The sequence below is a fragment of the Diabrotica virgifera genome, chromosome 3 (assembly GCF_917563875.1).
Source record: "Diabrotica virgifera virgifera chromosome 3, PGI_DIABVI_V3a".
In the NCBI taxonomy this organism is placed as follows: Eukaryota; Metazoa; Arthropoda; class Insecta; order Coleoptera; family Chrysomelidae; genus Diabrotica; species Diabrotica virgifera.
In genome coordinates, this window is record NC_065445.1 from 179,963,023 (window position 1) to 179,990,817 (window position 27,795).

Consider the following 27,795-nt stretch of genomic DNA (forward strand, 5'->3'; position numbering starts at 1 on the left):
TTCACCCCTGTAACTTAATAAAATAATCATTATAGATGTTTTCAGAGACTTTCGGACACCGGCAATAATGTAATATTTTATTCTGCGTTTAAATTTCTCACAGTTTTGATTAGTTTTCTCAAGATTCGAAAAAAATGAAGCATTGCAAGCAAATTTTGCGCCAACCCACACAATATGGTCCATTTAAAAATATTACTATCTATTTCTAACAGGGGCGTCATTTGGGCGTCCAGGGGGGGGCATTTGCCCCCCCCTGGCCCTAAAAAATGACTGAAATTTACAAAAAATACATCAATATTCATCATAACATCATATATAATGTATTGTATATATAGTGCTTGCCCCCCCCAAACAAAATTTCAAATGACGCTCCTGATTTCTAACGGGACCCATGAAATAAAATGCCAACGCAAGAATGCAATTCATGCACTCAGCGATACAAATGAATTAAACCAACACTACATATCGATATCCATAGCGGCGTAAGGTACCAACAGCAAGAACCAGCAGCGTAACCGACTTCTTGGAGGGGCACCAGGTGTCCAAGTAAGAGAAAGGCCACCGATTCTGACCGGTGAGAGGGAAACTGATACATTTTTTTTTCGTTGGCTTGTATCGCGAAAATTTTGAATTATTCGACTCATTCTGTCATACTGTCGTGCGCGATATCCTGCTCTTGTCTCCGTTGCAGTGCCAGGGGATTTACGGATATTTTTATTGGTATCGTACAGCGGGGTGACCGGTGGTGCAGTTGATAAAGTGTTAAATTGGAATCCAATTTTGGATAATTCGTGGATTTTAGTTGTTTAAAAGGCTATGGTAAATATATAATAACTTTTAATTTAATTATCATTAGTCACACAAAAATATAATGATTTTTTTTAAATAGAGCCTAATCAACCATAAAAGGTTATTAGCAAATGTTGAACGCTTACAATATAACTTAGTCTACAGAAGATATTCTGGACACTAGCAAATTGCAATTTTGCAAATTCATAAACTATAAAATTATTATGTTTTATGACATAAATCTATAGTATTTTAGATATTTAATTATATTGGATAAGTTAAAATAATTTAATAATAATAAATATTAGAGAAGAACCAAGTCAGCTTAAGCATAATATATTATATTTTCAATCAGACTTGATCCTTCTGAAATACTATTGATGCTTCTTTCATAAGAGTAAAGTGGACATTCTGTAAGTATGTGCTGGTCCTGGATTCCGTGCACTGTAGATATCTACACGTCGCTTTCTATCGATGTCAATTTTCGTAAAAATATTTGAATTTTTAGCTTTAATTGAATTATTTTCTAGTTTTGCTAGTTTATACTCTAATTGATGCTGAAGTGACAATTAGTAAAACAAGAAAATATTTGAATTAAAACTAAAAATTCAAATATATTGACATTGATAGAAAGCGATCGGCGCGATGTCAATATACTTGAATTTTTAGTTTTAATTCAAATATTTTCTTGTTTTACTAAGTGTCACTTCAGCATCAATTAGAGTATTACCTAGCAAAACTAGAAAATAATTCAATTAAAGCTAAAAATTCAAATATTTTTACGAAAATTGACATCGATAGAAAGCGACGTGTAGATATCTACAGTGCACGGAATCCAGGCCCTGGACTGATATCAGGCACCTACAGTATGAGCTATCTGGTGGTAGTTCTTTGGTTATTAGGTGTTTGTGAATTAATGTTGTACGCCCAAATCTTAGTCGATTTATTACTCTTGTTCTCTTCTATTTTCTGACAGCTTTAGCCGAAAATTGATATAGGGTTTGACTTTTTTATGCTTGGAACTATTCGAATTACAACAACTCTGCCAAACTTTTATGCAATATTGTTTAATATTCAAATATCTACGACTGGAATTCTTTTCATAATGTCAGTGCTTTCGTTAGTAGTTGTTTTAAATGCTAGGACATCTACCATTGTATTTTATTTTGGATAATAGTATGAACGGTTTAGACTTTTTCAGGTTTTGGAGTAGTGATAGTGAATCTGTGATTAGTAGAAGATAAGAATCTGTATTATTGTTGCAAAATGCGAGTGCTTTTAAAATTGCAATAGCTTCTCCAGTAAATATACTGCAATAAATAGGTATTCGTATAGTGTATTCGATATTTTCTGTTATAAATGTTGCGGTGCAGTCATTCTTAATATAGTCGTCCTATTTTGTTAGAATTTCTTGATAAAAGATATTAATTAGGATGGGATACAAAAATAATATTATTATTGTTGATAATACAAATATTCTTCTTCCTAAAGTGCCCTATCAAGTCCCCTTGACGTTGGCGATTAACATGGCGAAATTGTCTCTATCTCGAGCTATTCTAAATAGCTGCTCTGCTTTCTTTATGCCTGTCCACTCCCTGGTATTCTTCAGCCAAGAAGCCTGTTTTCTACCAATTCCCCTGCGCCCTTCGATTTTACCCATCATGATAAGTAGAGGAATAATATATCGGTCTCACCTTACTACGTGTCCAAAATAGGCCAGCTTTCCACATTTGATATTATCAATCAGCTCGCGAGTAGCATTTGCTCTCTTAAGGGCTGCCACATTTGTCAGCATAGCCGTCCATGGTATTTTCAGTGTACGTCAGTACAGCCACAATTCAAAAGCCTCCAAACGATGAATGATGAATATTTTTCTGAGCTTCTTCAAAGCTGATTAATGATGTCCGTACTTCGAAACCGTATAAGACGACTGACCAAATGTAACATTTAATCATACGCTTTCGAAGTTGAAGCATAAGTTTTCGAATACAAATAATATACAAAATTAAAAATGCAATGAATAAAAAAATCCTACCAACTTTAAATACCTTTATAATCATTAAAAAAGCCGAAAAAACATTAATATTAAGACCTTTTTCTAACTATGTATTTGGTAATTTCTTAACGTTAAGTAAACCAATCTTTTATTGATTGTCTTTTTTCACAGCTTTTAAAATGTCACAAAGACATTTTTAGTACATTTTCCTTATCTGTAAGCATGTTATAAAACTAAGATCCCTTACAACTTCTTAGCTTTCATCAAAAACTAAAAAAATTCAGTTTTACATAATCATTAGGTGGTATCACAGCTCGTTATGTACCAAAGCCTTCTTCAGAACAATCCTCCATTCTCCCCTGTTTCTAGTAACTCTTCTCCATGTTCTAATTATATTAGATTTTAAATCGTCCCTTTTTGGTCTTCCTTTGGTTCTTTGCCCCATCAGCTGTTTTGGTTAAAACTTTTCTGACTGCTGCACCTTTCTTCCGCCCGATTACATGCTCTATCTATCTGATACCTTAATGAATTTTACGTCAGGTTCCTCGAAACTTCTATACAATTCAAAGTTGTAGCACCTGCGCCACAAACCTTGCTCTTTTATTCCTCCATACATGTATTCTCTTTAGGAGGGTTCCTGTAAACGTTTAAGCAGTTCTTAATCCTTCTGTGTAAGTGACCACGTTTCTTCTGCATATATTAGCACTGATCTTATTAGTTTTTTATAGACCGTCTTTTTAATTTTCCTGCGTAGTTTTGAGGCCGCTTGTCTTCTTAAATCATAGTAATACCTACTGGCAAGCACTATTCTTCTGTTAATTTCCCCAAAGTAAGAGAAAAGCCACCGATTCCGACCGGTGAGAGGGAAACTGATACATTTTCTGTTCGTTGGCTTGTATCGCGAAAATTTTGAATTATTCGACTCATTCTGGCATACTGTCCAAAGCGTTGGTTTCCTCGAAAGCGGCACCGACCAACTGCGACCGTAACACTGCGATGAATGACGTCATAAAAAACTGTACCACGCAAAATAATAGGGTTGGTTTCCAAGGATGCGTTGGAAGCCACCGCTTGCTGAGTTTGCACATTCCATTGCCGCTCTGAAGAACCTTGAATTTTTCACCGTAATCTGACGTAATTCATCGCAGTGCTACGGTCGCAGTTTGTCGGTGCCGCTTTCGAGGAAACTCACGCCTTACGCAATATCCTGCTCTTCTCTCCGTTGCAGTGCCAGGGGAATTACGGATATTTTTATTGGTATCGTTCGGCGGGGTGACCGGTGGTGCAGTTGATAAAGTGATAAATTGGAATCCAATTTTGGATATTTCGTGGATTTAGATTGTTTAAAAGGCTGTGGTAAATATATGAACTTTGAATTTAATAACTAGTAATACAAATAATGAATTTATTATATTTTTAATGTCCGACTGTTATATTATTTGACAAATGAAGATATGAATTCAAAGATAATTAAATATGGTATATTTCCCTAGGGTGTTATTTTCCCTAGGGCGTTATTTCTAAAAATAACACCCTATAGTCTAGAGTATTAAATTTAAATAACTAGTTAAATATTTTCAAGTTGACAAAAAACAATCTAAGTAAAACTATGGTTACCACAACTACGTTACAACTATTGCTGGTATAGTACGGGATCCGAATAGAAGGTCGAAATGTACCCATGTGCTTGCTGGATGAAACATTTTTTTATTAAATTTCAAACATAGACAAACCCGACCAGCATCGGTTGCCTATCAAAATCGTGTCATAGCTATCCTTAAGGGGGCCGTAGGGGTTGAAATCAACATGTTAAGCACATTTTTGTGATTTTTTTAAACTACGAGAGAATAATTTTATTTTTAAATTAAATATGCATATTAAGTCTAATTCAAAATATATTAAAAAAAAATTCAAGGAAAAATATTGAAAAATAAGCCAACGGTGGCAAATTTTTAAAAACTCTTCAAAAAAACAATGAATTTTGCGGTGTACATCAGAGTTTATCATTGGATCATGGTAGACAAAAAATTCAAAAAGATTTTATTAGCTTATGAGTTTCTCGAGATAACGCTGCCAAGTTTCTTTAGTTTTAATGATCTTTGACTTTTTAGTATCACTCAGAAATCAAAACAACGAATTTTTTTACAGAAAATCGGGTGAAAATCAACATATTTTTTATTGTTAAACAAAATATAACCATAAAACAAAAAATATCTCAACAATGTTACCTCAAGGAATGTCTAAAGAAAATATGTAGAAACTTCCAGGTGAGTTGGTCAAGTAGTTTTTGAGTTACAATGTCTACAAGCTACAAAAAAAGCAGTTTTGAGAAAAACGCTTTTAAAGTATTGTCAACTTTTAATTTCAATTTTTTTTTGTCGGTCAAATCGTAAAGCTATGCACACCGGAATATGTTTTTGAATCGCGGAGTAATTTACAAAAGAAAATAAGAACAGCTGTGGACTGTTTCTCACTACGCTCAAGCGAGCTGGCGCGAAGATGCTGCAAAGCGAGTCGAAGGTAGGGAGATAGTGTTGAATATTCCTACATGAACAGTTATGCAACAGCAATAAGCAGCTAATTAACAACGGCCAACAGCTGTTCTCATTTCTTCTGTAAATTACTATGCGATTCAGAAAGATATTCCGGTGTGCATCATTTTACGATCTGACAAACAAAAAAGAAATTGAAAATAAAAGTTGACAATACTTTAAACGCTTTTTTCTCAAAACTGCTTTTTTCAAAGGCTGTAGACATTGCAACTCAAAAACTACTTGACCGACCCACCTGGAATTTTGTATATAATTTCTTTAGATCTTCCTTGAGGTCACGCTTCGATATATTTTTTGTTTCATGCTTATTTTTTATTTAACAATAATAAATATATTGATTTTCGCCCCTTTCGCAAAACATTGAGTTGTTTTGATTTTTGAGTGATATCAAAAAGTCAAAAATCGTTATAACTAAAAAAACTCGACAAAGTTATCTCGATAAATATATAAGCTAATAAAATATTTTTGACTTTTTTGTTTACCATGATCCAATGATAAGTTCGGATGTGCACCGCAAAATCCATTTTTCGAGTTGTCTTGAAAAATTTGGCACCAATGGCTTATTTTTCAATATTTTTCCTTTAATTTTTTTTGAGTATTCTTTGAATTATACTGAATACGCTTATGTAATTTAAAAATAAATTAATTTTATCATACTTTCAAAAAAAAAATTCACAAAAATGTGCTTAAAATGTTGAGTTCAACCCCTACGTCCCCCCTTAAAGATAGCTATGACACGATTTTAATAGGCAACCCATACTGGTCGTGTTTGTCTGTGTATGAAATTTAATAAAAAAATGTTTCATTCGGCAAACAGATGGGTACATTTTGACCTCCTATTCAGATCTTAGGCTAGTACTTATACGAGTTTATATATGTACTTATATGTACTCGCATATATGTACTTATTTAAAAACTAATTACGTAATTCAAAATTCATTCAAATTTTTTGCTTATAAAGAATATTTAGCCGGACAATTATTAACGTTGAAGACACCACGGGTATTATGGATAATAACGTTTTCGGTCAACGTATATCCCTCGGATCTAAGGCTATCGGGATACACACCATTTACCTCAAGCGTTATTATCCTTAGAATACCCTTGGTACCTAATAACTATTGGGACCGTGCAAGTTCGCCAAAACGGCACCTGGTTTCTACGCTCAACAACATTATTCGCACTTTTAATTATATTGGCCAATTATATTAGTCTTGGTTACTGGATAATTGCCAAGGCCATAGTCCAAAAAAATAATAAGAAGAAAAGAAGAAGAAAAGAAGATAATAAAAAGAAAAAAATAAAAAATTAGTTATAAAAATGCAGTGCTGCAAGCAAAATACAATTAATTAAATTTACCTTTACATAGTAATTGCATATCATATCAATATTGTGGAGCAATATACAATAATTATTTTTCTTCTTCATTGACAGTAGATATGAAATATACGTCAATTTGACAATTTTAATTGACAATGAATTATTTAAGAAAGTTAAAATATTTCTCCGCTATTCTCGCACGATCGTTTCTTGTATCCCCACCAAGTACCTACTTGCACACCGAAAATAATGCAAAATTTAAAGTACAATAAATAAAAAGAATTTGGACCACTTTTAAATACCTCTATAATCATTAAAAAAGATGAATATATATTTATGTTAAGACCTTTCTAAAAATCTTTGGTGGTACTATTATAGTATGAGGTCTACCGTCGCTTTTATAAATGTATAACTAAGACGAATTGTTATTTTAATTTTACAAAAATAATCTTTTGTTGTATTTCTATTTACTATAGTTGGTAATAAGCCAATTTTGTGGATTATTCCTAATTAAAATAGGTACCTAATAAATTGATATGACAAAGTATTAATTTGTAAAATTAAACTATTAATTCCTCTGATTTAGGCGTTCTAATGACTTCGAAAAGATTTTCATTATTCTGTGCACACTATTCTGAGAAAAGATTATGGTATTTTTTAGCGCCACAGATAGGTATACAGTGCCCGCAAAAAAATCTTTATAAGGTGAATAAAACGCATAAATCAGAAGAATTAGTTTTTACGAATTAATAGTTTGTCATATCAATTTATATTAGTTTGGAATAAACCACTAAATTGGCTTATTTTGTAAACTATCCTAGATAGAGACAGGTAGACTACATACTATAGTAATAGTAGCACCAAATCTATTATTGATTGTCTTTGGTTGTTTGCGATAACTGCACATTATAAAAGTATTATTTTTTATAAATTTAAAGATGCAGATAGAAATGTTTTGTTTTTAAAAAGTTTTATTTTGTCTTTTTCCTTGATCCTTTTAACCTCATTACAAAGTTCTCTATCATAGACCGTATTCTAAAACGGTCGTATTCTATTTCTCTTAGAAATGATCAGTAAATTTTGCCTATCTGTAAGCATGTTATAAAAACTAAGCAGTCTTACAACGTCTTAGCTTTCATCAAAAACTAAAACATTCTAAAAGTCTAATAAGTCAGGAAATAAAATTCGAAATTATTTATCCACTAATGCTTTTTAATTTGGAAAACTAAAGCATAACAGAGTGGCGAAATACTGGACAAGGGAAATCTAAATTGCATTTCACGCCCTGTCATCCAGCGTAAGAATAATTTTAGCGAACTATTTCCTTTAATATCCACCAAAGGTGAATAACGTATAAACTAAAAGAAAAGAAAAGATGGTTCAGATTTGATTATAGTACAGAGCCTCTACTATGTGCTTATAAGTATTTCTGAATAACCGTTTTCTCATCGCAGCACCTGGGTAGAGGCACTGAACTGAAATAAAATCCTTTCATCCTTTCCGGGTAATTATCAAAATAATTACCAAAGATGCTACTAGCACCATCTATGAATCAAAAGTCTAATATGTCATCAAATAAAATTCGAAATTATTTATCCTCTGAGCTTTTTAAGTTGGAAAAATAAAGCATAACAGAGTGGCGAAATACTCGACAAGGGGGCATCCATAAACTACGTCGTTGAGAAGAGGGAGGGGGGGTGGCTTGCTTATTACGACGGAATACGACAGGGGGGAGGGGGGTATGAGTGACCATTCGACGTCGTTTAATATATTGGTAGCTATATTTAAATTTGTCGCTATTGTGTCTATAAAAATAATTTTTTACTAGCTTCTACCAGCATTAAAGTATCAGATATTCATATAAAAACGTATAGTTTTTGATATGAAATTGAAAATAGAACAAAACGTTTACGAATAAATATACCTTTGTTAAAATTAAAAACAATAATTCTATTATAGATATAGGCCTTGGGCCCGCATATACAATTATTATTTATGACCACACCGTTGAAACTTTTTGTACTTGTTATTTGGGTGGAGTCGGACAAATTTTGAGCTTGGCGCATTATGGTAGTGGGGCGTTTGTCTGTCAAGCGGTGACGAAGTTGTCAATTTTATGCAAGAAAAAAATTTATTACCACATTGGTCATTCTATTTTAATCAATGGATTTTATCATATAAACAATGAAAACAATTTTGTCGGACAAAAATATTGGGGCATATGACGCGTCGGACACGCTAAATATGTCAAATTTATGAAAATAATAAATTTATTACCACATCGATAATTTTAACGGTATCTATCATAAAACCTTTTTACAATAATGTGGTAACCTTGTCGGACAATTTTCACGGGGCATATGCGCAGTCGGACGCGCCGAATATGTCAATTTCCTGAAAATTTTTTATTTATTACCACAGATGTCATTTTTATTTTGTACTGTTCTTTTACATGTGTAACGCATATTGGATCACTTGTCGGACAAAAATAATGGGGCGTTTTGGTACAATTAAAAGAAAAAGTAATTTTTATGCATACAGGGTGTTTGGTAAAGAATGGGCCATAGCTTAACCTCAGGTTCCTGAGGTTAAAATAGGCCGATTTAAGCTAACTTACCTTAGTACAAAGTTTATAATAGCCGAGATACAGGGTGTCAAAATCAAACTTTTTTTTTATTTATTATTGAATATTTCCTGATAGGTATGAGATAACAACATGAAATTTTATATCTGAGGGTTTCTTGAGTCGAAAAATCTAAATTCCTTACCAAAAATTATGCATTGCCCAGAGGGCGCCACATATGCCTTTCAGCACTCATTTATTACGTTCAATTTTTTTTATCCCTCACTCTGTATAATTTTGACATTAAAATTTTTATTTTCCTATTAGTTTTACTTAAAAAAGGTATACTTCTTTCATCTTCCTAAACTCAACCGTTTTCGAGATAAACGCATTTTAAATATGCGATACACCATCATTTTTAGCATAATATCATTGTAGTTACACCCAAAAAATAACTTAAAATTTATGAAAATAATAAATTTATTACCACATGGATAATTTTAACGGTATCTACCATAAAACCTTTTTACAATAATTTGGTAACCTTGTCGGACAATTTTCACGGGGCATATGCGCAGTCGGACGCGCCGAAGATGTCAATTTCCTGAAAATTTTTTATTTATTACCACAGATGTTATTTTTATTTTGTACTGTTTTTTTACATGTGTAATGCATATTGGACCCACTTGTCAGACAAAAATAATGGGGCGTTTTGGTACAATTTAAAAAAAAATTAATTTTTATACATTTTTGACCTCATATTAAATTACGTATTTTTCGGCTCATATTACCCGTATGCGCGCCAATGGTGAATATTAAATTCTTAACTGTAGTTAAAAAATGTGCAATAACTACCTCTTAAAACCCACCAAATTTCATTTGCATATCTCAACTGGTTTTAAAGCAATAAATAAATCGTCAGTTTGTCAGAAAAACTTCAACACCCCCTATCTCGGAAACGATGCATTTGTGGACATACGTTTTTCTCGTAAAGCAAACTGACTTTATTTTGTCATGCACAATTACTCCTTATTGCCATACTTATTTAAAAACACACTTTGTCTATGAAAAACATGGCTAGTTTTTAAAGTCCTTAACTTTTTTATTATCCAACATAAACGAATGAATGAAAAAACTGAATGTTGAGAAGGAATGAGGCTATAGTTAGGTTTTAATTTTAGTATTTTATAGATGCTAGAATATTCCACGGGGTGATGCGAACTTTGAGAAAAAACACAGTTTGATTCATACACTAGCTTTGCAATAAAAATTATGTGTGTACCGACAATATTACTACAGGGATATTGCTAAAGAATAAGGCGCTAATGTTACGAAAAAATCACTTAAGGTTTATAAAATACAAACCATCAAAAATAACCCATTTTTAAGGTGGTTGACTAATTTTGGTCCAGAGTGTACATATACAGGGTGTTTGGTAAAGAATGGGTCATAGCTTAACCTTAGATTCCTGAGGTTAAAATAGGTCGATATAAGCTAACTTACCTTAGTACGAAAGTTGATAATAACCGAAATACAAGGTGATAAAGTTAAACTTTTATTTTATTTATTCTTGAATAGTTCCTATCAGGCATGGGATAATAACACGAAATTCGGTAAACAGGGGTTTTTCGGGACAATAAATCTAAATTTGCCACCAAAAATGATATATTATCCAGAGGGCGCCACATACGCCTTTCAGCACTCATTTAATAGGATCAATTGTTTTATTTCTCACTCTACATACCTTTTGAATCAACACTTTTATTCTCTTAACATTTATACTTAAAAAAGGTTACTACATTCATCTCGTTAAACTCAACCGTTTTCGAGATAAACGCATTTAAAGTCTGCGAGGCAATATAATTTTTTGCAAAATTGTGATCTGATATTTGCTTACATACTCCTTGAACAACGACAAACATCGTTCTGTAGTTTTTTTTTCCAATTAAAAAAAATTTCCGACACAAGTATCAGGTTATAAGTAGTTATATTCTAAATCAAAAAATCTAAGTGTCCGACAAAAATATTGGGCCAAATCCAAAGTCGGACAAAAAATTTAATTTTTATTAATAAACTGTCTTTTAAAAAATACTGGGTTCGTGCAACCCTTACCTTTAAAACCATTTTTCCGACAACATTAGTAGGTTATAAGTAATTATATTCTTAATCAAAAAATCAAAGTGTCGGACAAAAATATTGGGGCAACTCGACAGTCGGACAAAAAATTTAATTTTTATTAGTAAAGTATACTTTCAAATTATGCTGGGTTCGTGCATCCCTTATCTTTACAACCATTTTTCCGACAAATGTAGTAGGTTACAAGTAATTATATTCTTAAACAAAAAATGTAATTGTCTGACAAAAATGTTGGGGCAAACGAACAGAAAACTTAATTCTTTTAGGCTATCGACGAGGAGGTATTATCAAAAAAAAATTTAAAACAGTGTTTCTCGGTTACTTTTGAATCGATTTAGCTGAAAATTGGTACACACGCTAAGTAAAGCATTTAAAAGGGTATGACGTAGATCGGAACCCAAAATTGTCTTAAAAAATTTTCCGACAAGAAGGAAAATTTTAGAAAAATTGTGATCTGATAATTTTTGTACATACTCCTTGAACAACGACAAACATCGTTCTGTATTTTTTTCTCGAATTAAAAAAAAATTTCAGCACATGTATCAGGTTATAAGTAGTTATATTCCAAATCAAAAAATGTAAGTGCCCGACCTAAATACTGGGGCACATCCAAAGTCGGACAAAAAATTTAATTTTTATTAATATACTTTTAAAATATTCTGGGTTCGTGCATCCCTTATCTTTACAACCATTTTTCCGACAAAAGTAGTAGGATACAAGTAATTATACTCTTAAACAAAAAATTTAATTGTCTGACAAAAATGTTGGGGCAAACGAACAGGAAACTTAATTCTTTTAGGCTATGGACGAGGAGGTATTTTCCAAAAACATTTTAAAACAGTTTTCTCGGTTATTTTTGAATCGATTTAGCTGAAAATTGGTACACACACTAAGTAAAACATTTAAAAGGGTATGACGTAGAGTTGTACCCAAAATTTTCGCAAACAAATTTCGGACAAGAGGGAAAATTTCAGAAAAATTGTGATCTGATATTTGCGTACATACTCCTTGAACAACGACAAATATCGTTCTGTAGTTTTTTTTCTCGAAATAAAAAAAATTTCCGACACAAGTATCAGGTTATAAGTAGTTATATTCCAAATCAAAAAATCTAAGTGTCCCACAAAAATATTGGGGCAAATCCAAAGTCGGATAAAAAATTTAATTTTTATTGTTAAACCATACTTTTAAATTATGCTGGGTTCGTGTATCCCTTATCTTTACAACCATTTTTCCGACAAAGGTTGTAAGTTACAAGTAATTATATTCTTAAACAAAAAATGTAATTGTTTGACAAAAATCTTGGGGCAAACGAACAGAAAACTTAATTCTTTTAGGCTATCGACGAGAAACTAATATCAAAAAATTTTAAAAGAGTTTTCTCGGTTATTTTTGAATCAATTTAGCTCAAAATTGGTACACACATTAAGTAAAACATTTAAAAGGGTATGACGTAGAGTTGTACCCAAAATTTTCTTAAAAAATTTTCCGAAAAGAGGGAAAATTTTAGAAAAATTGTGATCTGATATTTGCTTACAGACTCCTTTAACAACGACAAACATCGTTCTGTAGTTTTTTTTCTTGAAAAAAAAAATTTCCGACACAAGTATCAGGTTATAAGTAGTTATATTCCAAATCAAAAAATCTAAGTGTCCGACAAAAATATTGGGGCAAATCCAAAGTCGGATAAAAAATTTAATGTTTATTAATAAACTATAATAAATATTAATAACTATAATAAATGATTGTGAGTAAGTCTGTGTTTCATTACCACATTTAATAAACTATACTTTTAAATCATGCTGAGTTCGTGCATCGCTTATATTTACAACCATTTTTCCGACAAAGTAGTAAGTTACAAAGTATTAAGTTAGTAAGTTTTCTGTTCGTTTGCCCCAAGATTGTTGTCAACCAATTACATTTTTTGTTTAAGAATATTATTACTTGTAACTTACTACCTTTGTCGGAAAAATGGTTGTAAAGATAAGGGATACACTTACCCAGCATAATTTAAAAGTATAGTTTATCAATAAAAATTAAATTTTTTGTCTGACTTTGGATTTGCCCCAATATTTTTGTCGGACACTTAGATTTTTTGATTTGGAATATAACTACTTATAACCTGATACTTGTGTCGGACATTTTTTTTTATTTCGAGAAAAAAAAACTACAGAAAGATATTTGTCGTTGTTCAAGGAGTATGTACGCAAATATCAAATCACAATTTTTCTAAAATTTTCCCTCTTGTCCGAAATTTTTTTGGGAAAATTTTGGGTACAGCTCTACGGCATACCCTTTTAAATGTTTTACTTAGTGTGTATACCAATTTTCAGCTAAATAGATTCAAAAATAATCGAGAAAAACTGTTTTAAAATATTTTTGGATAATACCTCCTCGTCCATAGCCTAAAAGAATTAAGTTTCCTGTTCGTTTGCCCCAACATTTTCGTCAGACAATTAAATTTTTTGTTTAAGAGTATAATTACTTCTATCCTACTACTTTTGTCGGAAAAATGGTTGTAAAGATACGGGATGCACGAACCCAGAATAATTTAAAAGTATAGTTTATTAATAAAAATTAAATTTTTTGTCCGACTTTGGATGTGCCCCACTATTTATGTAGGGCACTTAGATTTTTTGATTTGGAATATAACTACTTATAACCTGATACATGTGCTGACATTTTTTTTTTAATTCGAGAAAAAAATACAGAACGATGTTTGTCGTTGTTCAAGGAGTATGTACACAAATTATCAGATCACAATTTTTCTAAAATTATCACTCTTGTCGGAAAATTTTTTAAGAAAATTTTGGGTTCCGATCTACGTCATACCCTTTTAAATGCTTTACTTAGCGTGTGTACTAATTTTCAGCTAAATCGATTCAAAAGTAACTGAGAAACATTGTTTTAAATTTTTTTTTTGATAATACCTCCTCGTCGATAGCCTAAAAGAAATAAGTTTTCTGTTCGTTTGCCCCAACATTTTTGTCAGACAATTACATTTTTGGTTTAAGAATATAATTACTTGTAACGTACTACTTTTGTCGGAAAAATGGTTGTAAAGATAAGGGATGCACGAACCCAGCATACTTTACTAATAAAAATTAAATTTTTTGTCCGACTGTCGAGTTGCCCCAATATTTTTGTCCGACACTTTGATGTTTTGATTAAGAATATAATTACTTATAACCTACTAATGTTGTCGGAAAAATGGATTTAAAGGTAAGGGTTGCACGAACCCAGTATTGTTTAAAAGACAGTTTATTAATAAAAATTAAATTTTTTGTCCGACTTTGGATTTGACCCAATATTTTTGTCGGACACTTAGATTTTTTGATTTGGAATATAACTACTTATAACCTGATACTTGTGTCGGCAATTTTTTTTAATTGAAAAAAAAACTACAGAACGATGTTTGTCGTTGTTCAAGGAGTATGTAAGCAAATATCAGATCACAATTTTTCTAAAATTTTCCCTCTTGTCGGAAAATTTTTTAAGAAAATTTTGGGTACAGCTCTACGTCATACCCTTTTAAATATTTTACTTAGTGTATGTACCAATTTTGAGCTAAATCGATTCAAAAATAACCGAGATAACTCTTTTAAAATTTTTTGATATTACTTTCTCGTCGATAGCCTAAAAGAATTAAGTTTTCTGTTCGTTTGCCCCAAGATTTTTGTCAAACAATTACATTTTTTGTTTAAGAATATAATTACTTATAGCTTACTACCTTTGTCGGAAAAATGGTTGTAAAAATAAGGGATACACGAACCCAGCATAATTTAAAAGTATAGTTTATCAATAAAAATTAAATTTTTTGTCTGACTTTGGATTTGCCCCAATATTTTTGTCGGACACTTAGATTTTTTGATTTGGAATATAACTACTCATAACCTGATACATGTGCTGAAAATTTTTTTTTAATTCGAGAAAAAAATACAGAACGATGTTTGTCGTTGTTCAAGGAGTATGTACACAAATTATCAGATCACAATTTTTCTAAAATTTTCCCTCTTGTCGGAAAATTTTTTAAGAAAATTTTGGGTTCCAATCTACGTCATACCCTTTTAAATGCTTTACTTAGCGTGTTTACCAATTTTCAGCTAAATCGATTCAAAAGTAACCGAGAAACACTGTTTTAAATTTTTTTTTTGATAATACCTCCTCGTTGATAGCCTAAAAGAATTAAGTTTTCTGTTCGTTTGCCCCAACATTTTTGTCAGACAATTACATTTTTTGTTTAAGAATATAATTACTTGTAACCTACTACTTTTGTCGGAAAAATGGTTGTAAAGATAAGGGATGCACGAACCCAGCATAATTTGAAAGTATACTTTACTAATAAAAATTAAATTTTTTGTCCGACTGTCGAGTTGCCCCAATATTTTTGTCCGACACTTTGATTTTTTGATTAAGAATATAATTACTTATAACCTACTAATGTTGTCGGAAAAATGGTTTTAAAGGTAAGGGTTGCACGAACCCAGTATTTTTTAAAAGACAGTTTATTAATAAAAATTAAATTTTTTGTCCGACTTTGGATTTGACCCAATATTTTTGTCGGACACTTAGATTTTTTGATTTGGAATATAACTACTTATAACCTGATACTTGTGTCGGCAATTTTTTTTAATTGAAAAAAAAAACTACAGAACGATGTTTGTCGTTGTTCAAGGAGTATGTAAGCAAATATCAGATCAAAATTTTTCTAAAATTTTCCCTCTTGTCGGAAAATTTTTTAAGAAAATTTTGGGTACAGCTCTACGTCATACCCTTTTAAATATTTTACTTAGTGTGTGTACCAATTTTGAGCTAAATTGATTCAAAAATAACCGAGATAACTCTTTTAAAATTTTTTGATATTACTTTCTCGTCGATAGCCTAAAAGAATTAAGTTTTCTGTTCGTTTGCCCCAAGATTTTTGTCAAACAATTACATTTTTTGTTTAAGAATATAATTACTTGTAGCTTACTACCTTTGTCGGAAAAATGGTTGTAAAAATAAGGGATACACGAACCCAGCATAATTTAAAAGTATAGTTTATCAATAAAAATTAAATTTTTTGTCTGACTTTGGATTTGCCCCAATATTTTTGTCGGACACTTAGATTTTTTGATTTGGAATATAACTACTCATAACCTGATACATGTGCTGAAAATTTTTTTTTAATTCGAGAAAAAAATACAGAACGATGTTTGTCGTTGTTCAAGGAGTATGTACACAAATTATCAGATCACAATTTTCCTAAAATTTTCCCTCTTGTCGGAAAATTTTTTAAGAAAATTTTGGGTTCCGATCTACGTCATACCCTTTTAAATGCTTTACTTAGCGTGTGTACCAATTTTCAGCTAAATCGATTCAAAAGTAACCGAGAAACACTGTTTTAAATTTTTTTTTTGATAATACCTCCTCGTTGGTAGCCTAAAAGAATTAAGTTTTCTGTTCGTTTGCCCCAACATTTTTGTCAGACAATTACATTTTTTGTTTAAGAATATAATTACTTGTAACCTACTACTTTTGTTGGAAAAATGGTTGTAAAGATAAGGGATGCACGAACCCAGCATAATTTGAAAGTATACTTTACTAATAAAAATTAAATTTTTTGTCCGACTGTCGAGTTGCCCCAATATTTTTGTCCGACACTTTGATTTTTTGATTAAGAATATAATTACTTATAACCTACTAATGTTGTCGGAAAAATGGTTTTAAAGGTAAGGGTTGCACGAACCCAGTATTTTTTAAAAAACAGTTTATTAATAAAAATTAAATTTTTTGTCCGACTTTGGATTTGACCCAATATTTTTGTCGGACACTTAGATTTTTTGATTTAGAATATAACTACTTATAACCTGATACTTGTTTCGGAAATTTTTTTTAGTTGGAAAAAAAAACTACAGAACGATGTTTGTCGTTGTTCAAGAAGTATGTACGGAAATATCAGATCACAATTTTTCTAAAATTTTCCCTCTTTTCCGAAATTTTTTTGGAAAAAATTTTGGGTACAGCTCTACGTCATACCCTTTTAAATGTTTTACTTAGTGTGTGTACCAATATTCAGCTAAATCGATTCAAAAATAACCGAGAAAATCTGTTTTAAAATATTTTTGGATAATACCCCCTCGTCCATAGCCTAAAAGAATTAAGTTTCCTGTTCGTTTGCCCCAACATTTTTGTCAGACAATTACATTTTTTGTTTAAGAGTATAATTACTTGTATCCTACTACTTTTGTCGGAAAAATGGTTGTAAAGATAAGGGATGCACGAACCCAGAATAATTTAAAAGTATAGTTTATTAATAAAAATTAAATTTTTTGTCCGACTTTGGAGGTGCCCCACTATTTATGTCGGGCACTTAGATTTTTTGATTTGGAATATAACTACTTATAACCTGATACATGTGCTGAAAAATTTTTTTTAATTCGAGAAAAAATACAGAACGATGTTTGTCGTTGTTCAAGGAGTATATACACAAATTATCAGATCACAATTTTTCTAAAATTTTCCCTCTTGTCGGAAAATTTTTTAAGAAAATTTTAGGTTCCGATCTACGTCATACCCTTTTAAATGCTTTACTTAGTGTGTGTACCAATGTTCAGCTAAATCGATTCAAAAGTAACCGAGAAACACTGTTTTAAATTTTTTTTTTTTTTTGCTAATACCTCCTCGTCGATAGCCTAAAAGAATTAAGTTTTCTGTTCGTTTGCCCCAACATTTTTGTCAGACAATTACATTTTTTGTTTAAGAATATAATTACTTGTAACCTACTACTTTTGTCGGAAAAATGGTTGTAAAGATAAGGGATGCACGAACCCAGCATAATTTGAAAGTATACTTTACTAATAAAAATTAAATTTTTTGTCCGACTGTCGAGTTGCCCCAATATTTTTGTCAGACACTTTGATTTTTTGATTAAGAATATAATTACTTATAACCTACTAATGTTGTCGGAAAAATGGTTGTAAATAAAAAAATTTCAGGAAATTGACATCTTCGGCGCGTCCGACTGCGCATATGCCCCGTGAAAATTGTCCGACAAGGTTACCACATTATTGTAAAAATGTTTTATGATAGATACCGTTAAAATTATCGATGTGGTAATAAATTTATTATTTTCATAAATTTGACATATTTAGCGTGTCCGACGCGTCATATGCCCCAATATTTTTGTCCGACAAAATTGTTTTCATTGTTTATATGATAAAATCCATTGATTAAAATAGAATGACCAATGTGGTAATAAAATTTTTTCTTGCATAAAATTGACAACTTCGTCACCGCTTGACAGACAAACGCCCCACTACCATAATGCGCCAAGCTCAAAATTTGTCCGACTCCACCCAAATAACAAGTACAAAAAGTTTCAACGGTGTGGTCATAAATAATAATTGTATATGCGGGCCCAAGGCCTAATACTTTTATCGCATACTTTTCATTTCGTTTTAATTATCAGTCACAGCCTTAAAATAATATTAGGTAGCACTTTTGTACAGGACAGCAAAACAATAAGACATTGTTCTTTGGGTTTAAACAATCGCTTCTATATACAGAACAACGGCTGGAAGCAAAAAATATTAAATTCAATTTAATATTTGTCAATATTAGTTCATTTATGTGCTGCATATGTGTGTGAAACAAAGTTCTGAAGAACGAATAGAAATAAAATGGCATCGAAATCAAAACAAAATAAATATCAAGATTTATATGATGCAGTTAAGAAAGCATACCCCGATAAAAATGGTGTTTTTTGTCAAAATAAGGCTAATGAGTTGTGGAGTGAATTGAAAAAAAAGTACGCAGATATTAATGACCTACATAATAATACCGATTTGGAAATAAAAAAATTATTGGAATCAGCGACAAAAAGGAAGGCTGCGTTTACAAACTTTTTTGTTACAGTAAGTACCTTTTAAATTTATGATTAATGTTAAGAATAACAAATCACAGTAAAAAAATATTTTAGAAATATTAGTTACTCTGGATAAATAAAAATAATTCGTTTTTTCGCCGAGTCTTTTATACACAATTATTATCTAACTAATTAGTATGATTCTTTAAAATGAAAATTTAACTACAAGTAGTCAAGTTTTAAATCTATTAAAATATTTATCAAATGTTCATTTGTTTATTTTTCACTTAACAAACGTTCAGAAAATATAATCTATAATTCTAAAATATCATTAATTTTGTTAAAATGGTAATAATATAACCTTTGTGTCTTTTGAAAGATTCTGATGAATCTGAATATCGTCGGCTTAAGATGCAAATGGCCTAACTCCAAAAATTTAAATTATTCAGGAGATGCAAAAACTTGTCAGAATTAGAAAATAATAATAAAACAAGGTAAGTTTCCAAAATATTTTATTTTGTTTAATGCTACAACATAGAAAATACTTGCTCTTGTCAAAAATAGGCTTTATTCTTGAAAAATTGGGAGTTAGGTAATATGCGTTCCCTGAGCATGGGCTGGCATCAGGAGATAGGCAATAATCTAATTAATTGTGCAACTTAAGTATAAAAAAAATTTAAAGACGGCAACACAAGACAAAAGACAAAAAGAAAGAGGCATTTTACAAATGTGGTAAGTTATCATAAAAAAAATGAAAGTCCTTAGGAATTGACGATTTAAGGTCCATTAAGTGTTGAAATTTTTCCGATTTAATTGGTATTGGAGTCGGATACATTAACGGCAACTCTTCTAAATTCCAGATTTTTTTATCTTTTTTCGTGATTCTGTAAGGCAAAGGCATCCATTCTTCTGTATGCCTGATTTTAAAGAGAATTCCGTGTTCATTATACTGAAGTGCTCTAATGTTTGTTACAGTAGGATCACCTGACGATCTACCAGGACGGATGGAACTAATGTATTGAACTTCTTGAAAGTTTTTGAAATATGTATGATCCAAGTACTCCACCACGTAGGGTTTCGGATTTATACGAGCAGTTTGACAAATATTGACATAGTCTGCTGGGACATTTATGACTCGGTTTTTTAGTTTTCGCTCGATTGTGGAGTGCACTGAATCGCACTCCATTTGCGTATGCCCTTTTTCTAAAAATTTTTGCTCAATTGTAATCCCATGCTTTTGTGCAAAGTTGAAAAGTGCATTGGCAAGAATTGCATTTCTGTTTTGTCCAGTGCAACCATCACTGTACAAAATGACTTTACTAGTAGAGTTTTTTTGGGGTATAATATTAGTCTCTAAAAACTTGTAAATGATGGTAGCAAATGTGTTGGCAGTTAGTCCAGCATGACCCTCATGCCAGAGGAAACAATATCCATCCAAGGATTTAATGTCCATAATTGTAAAATTACGGACTATTAATTTTGTTTTATAATATAGAGCGCTGACATTAGATTTTGAACTCAGTAGAACTGATTGCAAATCCATTGAAAAAACTTTTACATCTTCTTTTGTTTTGTCAACCTCTTTTTCCTTTCGTGCCTCCTCCTTTTTCTTCTGATGTTCTTGATAGGTAGCTTCGTCAATATTACCAGTCTTGTAACCCACACACGTATCACATTCGTCCTTTTTAGGTGAAAAAAGTGCTAAATTAAAATCGTCGAAACTGTTATTAAATGCTGCAATAGATAGCGGTTGTGGATCGTTTTTTGTACACCAGTCATTCTTATAAAACCGGTATAATTCCATTTTTGTTTGCCAAGATCTTTCAAGGTATAATTTCTTTGTGCTCTTTCGACAATAATGTGACTCTAGTTTTGGAAGAACTGTAAAGAAATTGCACAAATTTTCTTTTTGTTTGTCGATTTTCGCTTTTCTAGGAATAACTATTTGGGAGGAATTATTATCACGCGTATCATTAAGGTCATCATCCACCAAATCATTTGCAGTGTGTTGTGATTTATTTTTTTCAATCAACCAATGTGCAACAGTTCTTGGTGCAACTGAAAGAGTATTGCAAAACATTGTTTTGCTCACTCTTATCTTGGATGTTGTTTGAAGAAAATATATATAGGAAAATTCCCTTCTTGACTCGTTCTCTTTTTTTCCCTAGCTCTTGAAGTACTTTTCTTTTCAACCAGCGTCCTTAGAAACAATTGTTTTTCGTTCCACAAAAAATTCCAAAATCTTGTAAAAATTTCTGTTCTTTGATCTTCTGTTATCTCATTGCACTTCATTACTGATTTCCCATTATTCATTACTGATTTACCACTGCATTTGCATCTCGGTCCTATAGCTTTTGCTTTTTTTTTAATATCATAATTCCATTTTTCTTCTTGCTTTTGTTTTCCAAAATATTCCTTTCCTTCTTGTCTCAAAATCTTATTTTTATTTTTCTTCCATTCCTTTTGATCTACATGACGTCTCTTTCTGCGTGTCCGTGAAGGGGTTTGCATTGGAGTGTTATTTTGTAGCTCTTCTACTACTTCATTTTCATTTTCACTTGAACTTGTTTCATTTTCACTGGGTTCATAAGATTTATCTGAACGACTAGAAGAAGCTTCAATAACTTCTTCTTCCAAAATGGAGGTTGGCACTTCTTCACCATGAATGGATTCTGGAACGAAATTCTGACGATCTTCTGGTTCAATGTTGATTTCATCTTCAGGAAAATTTGAGGAGATAAAATTCAGGTTAGCAACTTTTTCTTCAGCTAGGGTGAGTAAATCATCATCAGTAATTAAATTGTCGTCAGCTAATAAGTGGTGATTAGATGCTGAGGAGCTTGCTAGGTTAGTACTATCAGTTAAGAGTGTAGATAAATCCTTATCTTGATCAAAAGTATCACAAAATGTTAACAAATCTCTTGTTACATCGCTTTCGGCATCGCTTTGTCTGTTGGGCTTTTCCTGGATGTTTTGCTTAGCCAATAAAAGCATTTTCATCGCACGGGATTGCGGATTCATTCTGAAATATACAGCGTTAATTAGAAAGTATACTTTTATGTACCTAGCTAAGCAAAAATTCAGAATGTTATTATAGGGAAAAAAATATTAAAGGTAGGTACCTATGTGGTTTATCATCGAAACTATAATGGCCTATCTCCTATCCAAACTAAGTAAATATAAATTTAACATCAGATTTACCCAAGAACGCACAAAAATTAAATACTAAATTTATATTCTCTAGATAATTTGAACGTCAAAGGTAATTAAAGCATTAAAAAATTATTGATACTTACCTCAGATATTGTTTTATGCACATAAAATTAAGAACAACAACGTTTCACCTGTTATTACCATTACACACTGGGAGTTAGGCCAACTGCGTATTGTTGAAAATCAAGCCGGAGATAGGCGAGTTTCGACTGGTATTTTGTCGCGGCATTTTTGACATTTCGGTTGTTAGGCGTATTTAAGTCGACGCGGTTAATTTTTATGAACCCAACCAACCTAAAATGTTAATTTGAGCTAAAAGTGGAGTTAGGCCATTTGCATCTTAAGCCGACGATATTTAGAATGGATCGACGTAGAAAATATTGATCCTGAAGTGACTTTCCCCGTAGAAATTAAAGAAGAAGAAAAAATAATATGATTAATAATATCAGTGAATGGTTGGGAAAAGAAAAAGACTTTTAAAATTATTTATTTATAAGTAGTAACGTATGTTATAAAGTATATGTGCTTAACTAAATACTGTATTCATATATTTTTTATTAAATTACATTATTTTTAAGTGATTTATTAATTTTAATTACTTAAGGGGGTAGGCGCAAAATCTTGGTCCAATGCTATTTAAATGTATTTATTTTTTTCGAATACTAAGAAAACTAATAAAGATTTTTGAAAAATTTAAACGCAGATTGAAAGACTACATTATTGCCGAGGGCCAAAAGTTCCTGAAAACATCTATAATGTTTATTTTAATAAGTTACAGGGGTTTAAAAGAAAATTTAGTCTGATTTTTCATTTCCAATGTTTCATTCAAAAGAAACCTTTTGTTTATTCTAAGGGACTTTTAGCTCTCGGTAATAATGTAATATTTTATTCTACGTTTAAATTTTTCAAATATATTTATTAGTTATCTCAGGATTCGAAAATAATTAATGCATTTAAATAGCATTGGACCAAGATTGTACGCGTACCCCCTCATATTTGATTTAAAAAAAAACCAGAAATAATATTGATTTTTTTTAAATCAATGAAGGGGGGTCGTGAGTTGCAATGACGACGTCGAGATGGGGGGGGGGGTCGTCTCTAAACGACGAATTACGACGGAGGGGGGAGGGTATTAAAAAGTCCAAATTTTTTACGACGTAGTTTATGGATGCCCCCCAAGGGATATCTAAATTGCATTTCACGTCCTGTCAATCGCCGTGATAATAATTTTAGCGAACTATTTTCTTTAATATTTGCCAAAGGTGCTCCGATGAGGAAACGGTTATTCCAAAATACGTATAAGCACATAGTAGAGGCTCTGTACTCTAATCAAATCACCATCTTTTCTTTTCTTTTAGTTTTTACTTTATTCACCTTTGGTGGATATTAAAGGAAATAGTTTGCTAAAATTATTATCATGGTGAATGACAGGATGTGAAATGCAATTTAGATTTCCCTTGTCGAGTATGTCGCCACTCTGTTATGCTTTATTTTTCCAACTTTAAAAGCTCAGAGGATAAGTAATTTTGAATTTTATTTCCTGACTTATTAGACTTTTGATTCATAGATGGTGCTACTGGCATCTTTGGTAATTATTTTGATTATTTCATTCATAGAAGATTCTGACCAATAGAAAGCTACAGAAATCTAAATTAGACTGATAATTTTTGATAATTTCCCGTCGTCAAGTATATTACGTCAGATGCCCTTCGTTACTATGAAGAAATACATTCAGTGACATTAATGACAATTAATGTTTTAAAAATTATAAAAGTGATGACTCAACCGTGAAATATTTATAACAACTGTGTGTTTAATTGTACTAATTTTGTACTTACATAAATAAATTACAATAAAATTTTGGTTTTGAACAGTTTTATTCATGAAATAATCGCAACAAATTGCACTCGATCTCTAAAATTAATATAGAATTTTAGAGCTCTTGCGCAATTACTACTGATAATTACCCGGAAAGGATGAAAGGATTTGATTTCAGTTCAGTGCCTCTACCCAGGTGCTTCGATGAGGAAAAGGTTATTCTGAAATACATATAAGCACATAGTAGAGGCACGGTACTGTAATCAAATCTGAACCATCTTTTCTTTTCTTTAATTTTAAAACATTTTAGATTATCAATGGAATCACAGCTCGTTATGAGCCAAAGCCTTTTTCAGAAAAATCCTCCATTCACCCCCATCTCCGGCAACTTTTCGATATGCTCAGACTATAATAAATTTTAAATCGTCCTTTAGTTTATCCTGATACCTAAGTCTCGGCCTTTCTCTGACTCGTTGTCCCATTAGCCCTCTTCCTTAAAAAAAATTCTGACTGTTTCACCTTCCTCTCGCCTGATTACGTCATGTCCATCTGCTACCTTAATATTTTACATCGACAGGTTGCCCGAAACTTGTATATAACTCAAAGATGCAACGCCTGTGTCACAAAAATTGATCTTTTATTCCTCCATATATTCTTGTTAGTATTTGGGAAATATAATAACAGATGATGGGAAAACGGACTTGGCAATAAGTAATAAACTGAAGAAGGAAACTAACGTGTATTATTCATTAAATAATACAATTTTTGGAAAGTCTGAAATAAACAACAAAACTAAACAAAAGAGTATATAAAAGCATAGTAAATCCGATAATGACATATGGGGCAGAAACATGAATTGTGCAAAAGAAACATGAATCAATGATAAACGTGACCGAGATGAAATACATGAGAAAAATAGCTGGAGTTACGAAGTTTGATAGATTCAGAAATGAAGATATAAGAAGAGAACTGGAACAAGAACCGATAATGAGGAAGATCGAAAACAAACAATTAAACTGGTTTGTACACATACAACGAATGGAGCAAAAGAGACTTACAAAGAAGGTGCATAGAGCCAAAATGGGAAACAAAAGAAAAAAGGGAAGGCCGAGGAAGAGATGGATGGACCAGATCCAGGATATAGGTGAAAGGAGACACATGAGTATGAGGGATATGAAGAACCTCATCACCAATAGAAGCGCTTGGAAGAAATGGATAAAAGGCGGAACCCGACATCCAACGCCCTGAAGGGCACTAAGGATTATAAGAAAGAAGAAGAAGTATTTTTAGCTCGTATGTAAGTGACTAAATTTTTGCTGCATATATTAGCACTAATATTATTAGTGATTTATAGACGGTCGCTTTAATTTGTCTGCGTAGTTTTGAGGCCATTAGCCCTCTTAAGCCATAGTAATACTCACTGGTGAGCACTATTCTTCCCTGGCCTCTCCTAGTCCATTTTAGAAAAGGGAGGGTCTTAATAAATCTTTCCTATGCTCGCTACTACTGTGAATGTAAGTTCAGTTAATTAAATAAGATAAAACATTATTTTGGAATTCAATCATAGCAGGAGCAGTTTATATCATCTATTAATTGAGTGGGCGTCGAAGCCGAACTCTAGGGTTTTTTTTTTAATTTGCCACGCTGTAAAGATTTGGTCCGTTGTTGATTTATTAGGTCGTATGCTGCACTGATATCCTCCCATTTATTCGGCGTAGGGTAGCATTAATTTGTACAAAACGTTGGACAATAATTTGTATGCTATATTGAGTAGAGTGATGCCTCTATCATTACCACGCACCATTCTATCTCTATTATGGTTTTCTATTAAAATATTGAATTTTTGTTCTTGTTGACCTTAATTGCAGTGAGATTTTCATCTAACTAATTACTGAACTTAAAGGAAAGTATTGATAAATGATTATCTGCTCTATAGCATTTTGACAAATTTATATTTAAGTCTTCTTGGACCTCGTCAATTGTGTGATAGAAGAAGAAGCAGTGGTGCTGAAGGAAGTATTTTGACTAAGTTTAGTGGCATTTTGTCCCAAGAGTTTTTCAGCCGTCTCAAGTTTATTCTGCATAGAATTATCTATATAACCTTCTGCTGGAGCAGTCGATTTCCAGCCACCTAGTATTTAATTAGCTGAAAAGTCTGCACTACTGTCACACAGTATTGAGGCAGAGGAACGTCTAAAACAATGCCCAGTGTAGAGATGCGGGTGCTCTAATTTCAAGAATTTAGCAATAACGGAAGGAATTTTGAAAAACGTATTTATGCCAACTGGCTGTGTGGAACATTTGTTATTTTTATAAAAAATGAAAAATCGTTTATGTTGTGTGTGTGCCGGTCTTAAAGAAATATAGTTTTTGATCGCATTGAGAATGGTATTTGCTTCGTTATCTACTATGGTAAATATTCTATTTGTGTGTGTTTTTGATGCTTTTATTGTGACAAGAAACTTTGACCCCAAGTCTTTAACGTTATTTGTTTCTAATTTCAATAGTTCGTCCTTTCTTAACGCACCAGCCACTCTGAAAATCAATGCAGCCTACAAAATGAAATGTTATGAAATACGAGTACTAAATATATAAACTTAATTTACTGGTTTACCTTTATCATTAGAAATACGTCGTTAGGAGCATAAGAGATGAATTTCTGGACTTGTTCTTTTTCAAGTGTTTTTGATTTCTTTGGTACATAACCTGTTCTTTTTTTCTTGATAAACATAATTAACTTATTATATTTAGATATATCAATGTTTGACTTTAAATTTAAGGTTGATTTTAGCATCGAATATTTGGGCGACAAACTTGTTATTAGTTCTTTTTCGGCAATGTTTGGAAAATATGTCAACAATACAGATTCTGAATATCTTATTATTTTTCTCTCGTCACACCATGCAATAAATACAGCGTAGGTTTTTTCGTACAACACTCTGCTTTTTTCAGGCAGTAAACTTAAAGATATTTCATTTGCAGTTTCTGACACTTTTGGTGGAGTTAAATCAAACTCTTCGTCAATACCCGTCTTTTGATTTTTCAAATACACAGAATTTTAAACAATAAAGTTAATAATGACATACAATGACAGATAGTACTAACAGCGGCTACTTGATTTTAAATTTTTTAGTGGGAATATAAATAGGTATATGTTTGGTTGCCTACACCACAGATCACTGCCACTCACAGAGCGTTTAGTTAATTTATGCAAGCATGTATGTTGTGTTGCCTATAATGAAATCGTTCATTGATAGAAAATTATTCATTAATAGGGTTCAATATTCAATGATTTTGAGGGTGTTAAAATTGATCATAAATGGACGGTCGACCGAAAACAATTTATTTAACAATTTAACAAATAAATTAGGTATTTAACAAAGATTAGCGGTTTTTGCTGTACATTCTAAACAACCGCATGGATTTACATGAAATTTGGCATAGGTACATACAGCTAATATATCAAAGAAAGAAAGTGGTATTGTGAAAATGTGTGCTTCTGCTATCGGACTGATATTCGTCCCATCTCGGTGGTGAAAAAATATACTTTTATTGTTTTAGA

General features: G+C 31.8%; 1 protein-coding gene across 8 annotated transcripts in view; it reads left to right on the forward strand.

Moving 5' to 3' along the window:
• The first annotated feature begins 464 nt into the window (after positions 1–464).
• The window catches only part of LOC126881421 (mucin-17-like), a 440,757-nt gene continuing 413,426 nt past the window's right edge, over positions 465–27,795 (forward strand). For 3 of the 8 annotated variants that reach the window (XR_007696844.1, XM_050645687.1, XM_050645690.1), the window contains exon 1: positions 465–819. The gene's annotated coding sequence lies outside the window, so the exon portion shown is untranslated. The remainder of the gene's footprint in view (positions 820–27,795) is intronic. The other 5 variants (XM_050645688.1, XM_050645689.1, XM_050645692.1 and 2 more) reach the window with 3 other exon arrangements.